Source organism: Saccopteryx leptura, chromosome 4 (genome assembly GCF_036850995.1).
Source record: "Saccopteryx leptura isolate mSacLep1 chromosome 4, mSacLep1_pri_phased_curated, whole genome shotgun sequence".
Lineage (NCBI taxonomy): Eukaryota > Metazoa > Chordata > Mammalia > Chiroptera > Emballonuridae > Saccopteryx > Saccopteryx leptura.
In genome coordinates, this window is record NC_089506.1 from 179,925,570 (window position 1) to 179,933,777 (window position 8,208).

An 8,208-nucleotide genomic window follows, 5' to 3' on the forward strand; every position below is an offset into this window, starting at 1 on the left:
AATAAATGTCAGCAATAGATGTAACAAGCATTAAAGAATTTATAGCAAGAGGAAAAGTCAGGAACAAGGCAGTTCCCATAGATGCTTTTCTTGAGATCTTGCTTCTTGGTTGGCCTTCAAAGGCACAAGAAAGCTCACCCAGAATGAGGGATGGAGGGTACACCAGACATGATAAAGGTCATAAGACAAAGGTATATGATGTGGTTGGGAACAACCTCAGTGTGGCCAGAAGAATGCTCTTGGGAAAGATTCTAAGACTTGCAATTGAAGCATAATATATAAATAAGATAGGAAAAGGTTTACCATATTTTCACTCCATAAGACACACCTGACCATAAGACACACCTAGGGTTTAAAGGAGGAAAATAAAAAAAATTCTGAACCAAATGGTGTGTTAAAATATTTAATAAAGTATCATATTTTTCACTCCATAAAATGCACAGACATTTTCCCCTCCACTTTTTTTGGGGGAAAAGTACATCTTATGAAGTGAAAAATATGGTATATTTAGCCCTTGAGAAATGAACAGTTTTCTAAAGCCAGAGTTTTTATACAAGTGCATTTATGTGGACTGCTAAATTAATTAATGCACACTGTCAAAAATTATTTCATGAGATTTCTCAGATTGGACTTATATTAAAGGGTAGAAAATATAAGATAAAGCTTATACAATTAATGCAGTTCACAAAGTTTAGCACATTGTAAGTACTCAACACATGGTACTTAAATTATAAATGATTTTAGTTGATAATAATGAAAAATAAGTATGTATACATAAAATTTTACAGTATAACCCTAAAAATTATGTTTTCCAAGAGTTTAATCTTTCCTTATTCTAGCAGCCCACAAGGAGGAAAATCTGAATGATTAGAATGCATCTCTTCTCTCTTCTTCTATTGGACATGGTAATGAACAGAGAAATAACAAAAAACAGGAATGAGGGCCAGAGGTGAAGTCAGTAAATGACAAAAAAGCAAGTCACAAAAATGAATAATCACTCTATAAGTAATATAAGTTGATTGTGTAGCATTATGGATAGTTACCCTTTCAAAAGCACTTTAACAATGAAAATCATTTGCAAAGTGCTATCACTTACATAGTCCTGGAGGGCTTACATCCTGATTGCCTATAATTGCACTTGTTACTGCCAAACTAATATATGTGCAACAAGAATCTCAGTGGGCTGGGTCTTCTCTAATTCAAGGATATGACTGGGGCACATGAAACTCCATCAAGTGTTAAATAATATGAAGAGGCAATAAAGAGTAAGTGGAAAATCGCATAGACACGGGAGCCAGACTGTCTGGGTCAAAGCCTGACTCCATCACACACTGATCTTAGGCAAAGTTCCTTAATCACTTTGTGTCTGAGTTTCTGATTTGTAAAATGTGGGTATTAATGCTGCTTTCTGCAAAAGTATAAATAATACATATAAAATATTTATAAGAGTGTTGAGAATATGACAAAATTCCATGAATGTTAACTATTATAATTACCTGTGTGAACAAATTATATAGGCTTTTCAGAGCAGGGGGTATTTACTTCTATCTATGACAAGGGATGGGAGTCAGGGAAGGCATCAAAGCAGGGAAGTGGTTAGGACCAAAGTTTTGTTAAGAAGGAAAATGAAGAAAAAGCAATATAGTCAGGGAAAAGCAAAACAAGCAAGATAGAAAGACACAGAGATTCCTGGTGTACTCTAACCATGGGGAGTATATTTTTCTTCCAAAAGTGGTGGGAAATGAACGCAAAACATTGGAGATTGAAATACAGATTAGTAAGGATCTCAAATTCCACAAAACTTTAGGCAATTGGAGATTTTGAAGCCTTTTAAGCTTAAGAAGGACTAGACTAGACACAAGTTTTGCAGACTTGGGAAGCATTATGCAGGCTACTTGAGCTAAAGGTGAGATAACTGTTGCAACCCTATTCGTTTAAAGATCAATGAAACATAACAGAGAACCCAGAAATAAACCCACAGCTCTATGGACAACTGATATTTGACAAAGGAGGTAAGGAAATACAATGGAGTAAAGACAGCCTCTTTAATAAATGATTTTGGGAAAATTGGACAGCTACCTGCAAAAAAAATGAAACTAGACCACCAACTTACACCATTCACAAAAATAAACTCAAAATGGATAAAAGACTTAAACGTAAGCCATGAAACCATAAGCATCTTAGAAGAAAACATAGGCAGTAAGCTCTCCAACATCTCTCAGAGCAATATATTTGCTGATTTATCTCCACGGGAAAGTGAAATAAAAGAGAAGATAAACAAATGGGACTATATCAAACTAAAAAGCTTTTGCGCAGCTAAAGACAACAAGAACAGAATAAAAAGACAAACTACACAATGGGAGAACATATTTGACAATACGTCTGATAAGGGGTTAATAACCAAAATTTATAAAGAACTTGTAAATCTCAACACCAGGAAGACAAACAATCCAATCAAAAAATGGGCAAAAGAAATGAATAGACACTTCTCCAAAGAGGACATACAGAAGGCCAATAGGCATATGAAAAAATGCTCAACATCACTAATCATTAGAGAAATGCAAATTAAAACCACAATGAGATATCACCTCACACCAGTCAGAATGGCGCTCATCAACAAAACAACACAGAATAAGTGCTGGCGAGGATGTGGAGAAAAGGGAACCCTCCTGCACTGCTGGTAGAAATGCAGACTGGTGCAGCCTCTGTGAAAAACAGTATGGAGATTCCTCAAAAAGTTAAAAATTGAACTGCCTTTTGACCCAGCTATCCCTCTTTTAGGAATATACCCCAAGAACACCATAGACATACTCCAAAAGGAGAAATGCACCCTATGTTTGTGTCAGCATTGTTCACAATAGTGAAGATCTGGAAACAGCCCAAGTGTCTGTCAGAGGACGAGTGGATTAAAAAGCTTTGTTATATATACTATGGAATACTACTCAGCCATAAGAAATGATGACATCGGATCATTTACAATAACATGGATGGACCTTAATAACATTATACAGAGTGAAATAAGTAAATCAGAAAAAACTAAGAACTATATGAATCTATACATAGATGAGACATAAAAATGAGGCTCAGAGACATGGACAAGAATGTGATGGTAACGGGGGGTGGGTGGGAGGGATGGGGTGGGAAGGAGAGAGAGAGAGTGGGTGGGGGGAGGGGAAGGGCACAAAGAAAACCAGATAGAAGGTGATGGAAGACAATTTGACTTTGGGTGAGGGATATACAGCATAATCAAATGTCAAAATAATCTGGAAATGTTTTCTCTCAACATACGTACCCTGATTTATCAATGGCACTGCATTAAATTTAATAAAAAAAAATTTATATACTATCAGTTTACAATAGCTGGAACCTTGTCTTCCTTATATTTATATACGGTCTACCAGAAAGTTCTGTTCGTTTTTGGAATAAAGTCTATGACTGTATACTCAAGGTTATCACAGCAAGTTATTTAAATCTGATGATGTATCCGACACAAAGCAACTTTGTAAAATAATAATTTGCCATTATTGATATTAAATAAACTAAAGATCAACAAGTTTAAGTGATCTTCCCAAACAAACATAGCTAGTAAGAGGCAGAGCCGGGTCTTCAAACATCCCAGTCTGTTGGACACCAAAGCCCTCCTTCTTTCTACAACCTCCTCAATCTGTTCTATGGCATTAATTTAATACACTCAACAATAAAGGCCCAAACAAGAGTAGCAGCAATGTAAATGAAGAATTGATGGTTGATTCTAAAAACATTTGGTATTTAGGACTTATACATGTTTTGACCATGGATTATGTGAAAAAAAAAAGATGTCAAAAGCAATTCTAATTTTCTAGCATGAGTAATGAGCTGCTGAATAAAAGGAGGGTGTTCAATGAAAAAGATAAAGTTAGTTTAAAGATATGGTGGGTTTGAAGTACCTGTGGGACATCCTTTTGGAAAAATTCAGCTGACAAGTAGAAATACAGTTTGAAGCGTAGTAGAGAAGTTCATCTGCAGAAAGACTTATGAGATATAAAGCATTGAGAGTTATAGTTGAGAATAAAGAAACAGAGGTTTTCACATATAAAACATGTAAAGGAGTAAGAAAAAAGAAAGAAAGAGCTTTTGTGGAAGCAAGCAATCTACCAGAAAAAGAATACAAAATAATGGCTACAAGGCTGCTCAAGGAACTTAGAGGAAGAATGGATGAACTCAGTGAGAACTTCAACAAAGATAATAAGCATGAAAAAGGACATAGAAACTATAAAAAAGTCAGAAATAAAGAATACAATAACTGATATGAAGAATACATTAAAAGAAATCAACAGCAGATTAGATGAAGCAGAGTATAAAATCAGTAATTTGGAAGACAAGGTAGCATAAAACACCTAATCAGAACAGCAAAAAGAAAGAATTTTTTTAAATGAGGATAGATTAAGATCTCTGAGACAACATCAAGCATAGCAACATTCACATCATTGAGACACTAGAAGGAGAAAAGAGAGATCAAAAAATTGAGAAACTGAAGAAATAATGATGAAAACTTTCCTATCCTGGTGAAGGAAACAAATATACAAATCCTAGAAGCTCAAGATGAACCCAAATAGGCCCACACAAAGACACATAATTTAAATGGCAAAGGTTAAAGACAAAAACAAAAACTTAAAAGCAGCAAGAGAAAAACAGTTAGTTACCTACAAGAAAGATTCTATAAAGCTTTTCTAAATAGAAAATTTCATGCCAGAGATATTGGCATGAAATATTCAAACTGATGAAAAATAAGAACTTACCATCAAAGTTACTCTACCCAGCAAGACTATCATTTAAAATTGAAGGAGAAATAAAAAGCTGCCAAGATAAGTAAAAACTAAAGGTGTTTATCTCCACCAAACCAGTATTACAAGAAATTTCAAAGAGAGTTCTTGTTAAAAAGAAGAAGGAAAATAAAAGGAACATAATATGAATAATAAAAAATAAAAGACCCACTTCACATCAAAAGACACACAGAGACTGAAAGTAACAAGATGGAAAAAGATATTTCACTGTAAATGGAAAGAAAAAAAAGCTAGGGTAGCAAATTTACATTAGAGAAAATGGACTTTAGATCACAAGCTATAGTAAGAGACAAAGAAGGGTGCTATATAATGATCACGAGATCAGTCCAACAAGAGGATATAACCCTTATAAACAACCATGCACCTAACAGAGGGGTACCTAAATATATAAAGCAAACATTGATGGACATAAAGGGAGAGATCGACAGTAATACAGTCCTAGTAAAGAATTTAACAACCCGATGACATCAATGTATAGATCTTTTAGATAGAAAATCAACAAGCAAACAGTGGCCTTAAAAAACATAATAGACCAGATGGATTTAATTGGTATGTTTAGTGTATATCACCCCAAAGCAGGACAATGTCAATTATTTTCAAGCGCACATTGAACACTTTCCGGGATAGATTAAATGTCTCAATTTTAAAATGTTAAAATCATATCAAGCATCTTCTCTGACCACAATGGTATGAAATTAAGAATCAATTACAAGAAAAAACAGAAAAACACACAAATACTGTAAATGAAGGCTGAATAACATGTCAGTAAGCAATGAATGGATTACCAATGATATAAAGAATTAAAAGAGGCCCTGGTGGGGTGGCTCAGAAAATAGAGTATCATCCTAGTTCAGGGGCCGGGAACCATTTTGGCTGAGAGAGCCATGAATGCCACATATTTTAAAATGTAATTCCATGAGAGCCATACAACGATCCATGTACGTTACATATTATTCAATAAAAATTAGGTATTGTCCCAGAGGACAGCTGTGACTGGCTCCAGCCAGCCGCAACCATGAACATGAGTGGTAGGAAATGAATGGATTGTAATACATGAGAATGTGTTATATTTTTAACATTATTATTTTTTTAATTAAAGATTTGTCTGCAAGCCAGATGCAGCCATCGAAAGAACCACATCTGGCTCGTGAGCCATAGGTTTCCAACCCCTGTCCTAGTTCACCAAGGTCACAAGTTTAGATTCCAGGGTACCTACAAGAGGCAACAATGAGTATACAACTAAATGGATAAAGTAAATAGAGTGACAAATTTATGCTTCTCTCTCTATCACTCTCTCCCCCTTCTCTCCCTCTCCTTCTTTTCTCTTTCTCTCAAATCAATGGAAAATTTTTTTTAATTAATTAATTAATTTTTTTACAGAGACAGAGAGTGAGTCAGAGAGAGGGACAGACAGACAGGAACAGAGAGAGATGAGAAGCATCAATCATCAGTTTTTCATTGCACATTGCAACACCTTAGTTGTTCATTGATTGCTTTCTCATATGTGCCTTGACCGTGGGCCTTCAGCAGACCGAGTAACCCCTTGCTGGAGCCAGTGACCTTGGGTTCAAGCTGGTGGACTTTTTGCTCAAACCAGATGAGCCTGCGCTCAAGCTGGCGACCTCAGGGACTCGAACTTGGGTCCCCCGCATCCCAGTCTGACACTCTATCCACTGCGCCACTGCCTGGTCAGGCATGGAAAAATTTTTAAGAAATCTTATGACATTTTAAGATAACGAAAATAAAAACATATAGACACAAAATCCATCAGATACAGTGAAAGCAATTTTAAGAAGGAAATTCATAGCAGTACAGGCAGGCCTACCACAAGAAACAAGAAAAATCTCAAACAGTCTAACCTTATACCTAAAGAAACTAGAAAAAGAAGAACAGGGAATAGTCACATGACAGCCAAAGATGGCTGTGCCCTGTCTAGTTGAGCAAAAGTTGCAAAGAACTTTAGCAGCTGAGGAAGACCAAAGGAAATAAAGACTGCTGGGAAGACAGCATAAGGCTCAATATAAAAAACCATGAACTAGATTACATAGTCAAGGAGAAAAAAATTTTAACATCATAACCAGAAAGATTAACCAACTTCCAGAAGGAGAAAGGGGTCCTCTTGAACATGGACGACCATGCATTGGACTTAGTGCTGCTTTCTGTGGCCTAACAGCAAACAGCCTTTTGGGGAACATCTTAAATGTGACACAAGTTTGGATAGTTGCTGACTTATCAGTGGAAGTGATCCATTTCTGACAACAAATGTATCTTACGAAGATTTATAAGTTTTCCATTGAATACAGGTGACTTAAATTGTGAAATCTGTACCATAACATAGGGTAGATTGGTTGGTCTTATTTTTGGTTGTCTGTTCCCTGTTTTCTCAGCTGAAACCTATGAATAATGCCCTGGCAGCCAGGGATGCATCAGCCATGCTACCAGAGAAAGAAAACATCTTAACCTATTGGATGAAAATTTCTAAGCCTATATTTAGAAAGATGTTATTTCCCATTTAGCATACCTTGGTTATAGACAATACAAACTACTTATAACAACTCCAGTTACTCAATCATAGCCTAGAAATCCAGTCATTGTTAAGCAACTATGTACACAAAGACAAAACTGTGCCTGATCAGGTGGTGGCACAAGGGATAGAGCATCAGCCTGGGATGCTGAGGACCCAGACTCAAAACCCCAAGGTCACAGGCTCAAGCGTGGGCTCATGAGCTTGAGTGCAAGGTCTCTGGCTTGAACATGGGATCATAGATATGACCTCACAGTGACTGGGTTGAGCCCAAGATTGCTGGCTTGAACAAGGTTTCACTGGCCCAGCTGGAGGCCCAGCCCCCAAGGCATGCCTGAGAAAGCACTCAAAAAACAACTAAAGTGCCGCAACTACAAATTGAGGCTTCTCATCTCTCTCCCTTCCTGTCTGTCTGTCCCTGATTTCCTGATTGTCCTTTCCTCTTCTCTCTCTCACTAAAAAAATAAGTAAATAAAATACAATAAATAAACAAAATTGTAAAAATAAATTTTAAAAAAAACCCCACAAAACCTAAAGTAAGTAGAAGGAAGGAAATAAAGATCAGATTGCAAATAAACAAAATATAAAAATACAATAAAAATATCAATGAAACCAAGAGCTGGCTCTTTGAAAAGATAAACAAAATTGATAAACCCTTAACCACAATAATTAAGTAAAACAAATAGATAAAATCAGAAATGAAATAGATGTAACAAATGACATCACAGAAATACAAAGAATCATAAGGAAATAGTATGAGCAATTATATGTGAACAAATTGGACAACATAGAAGAAATTAATAAATTCTTATAAACATACAAAACCTCCAAAAGCTTCACAGGTGAATTTTAGTAAAACAA

The 8,208-nt window shown here is 35.9% G+C and overlaps 1 pseudogene; it reads left to right on the top strand.

Moving 5' to 3' along the window:
- The window catches only part of LOC136404289 (transmembrane protein 126A pseudogene), a 39,448-nt pseudogene extending 32,050 nt beyond the window's left edge, over nucleotides 1-7,398 (top strand).
- The last annotated feature ends 810 nt before the right edge of the window (nucleotides 7,399-8,208 follow it).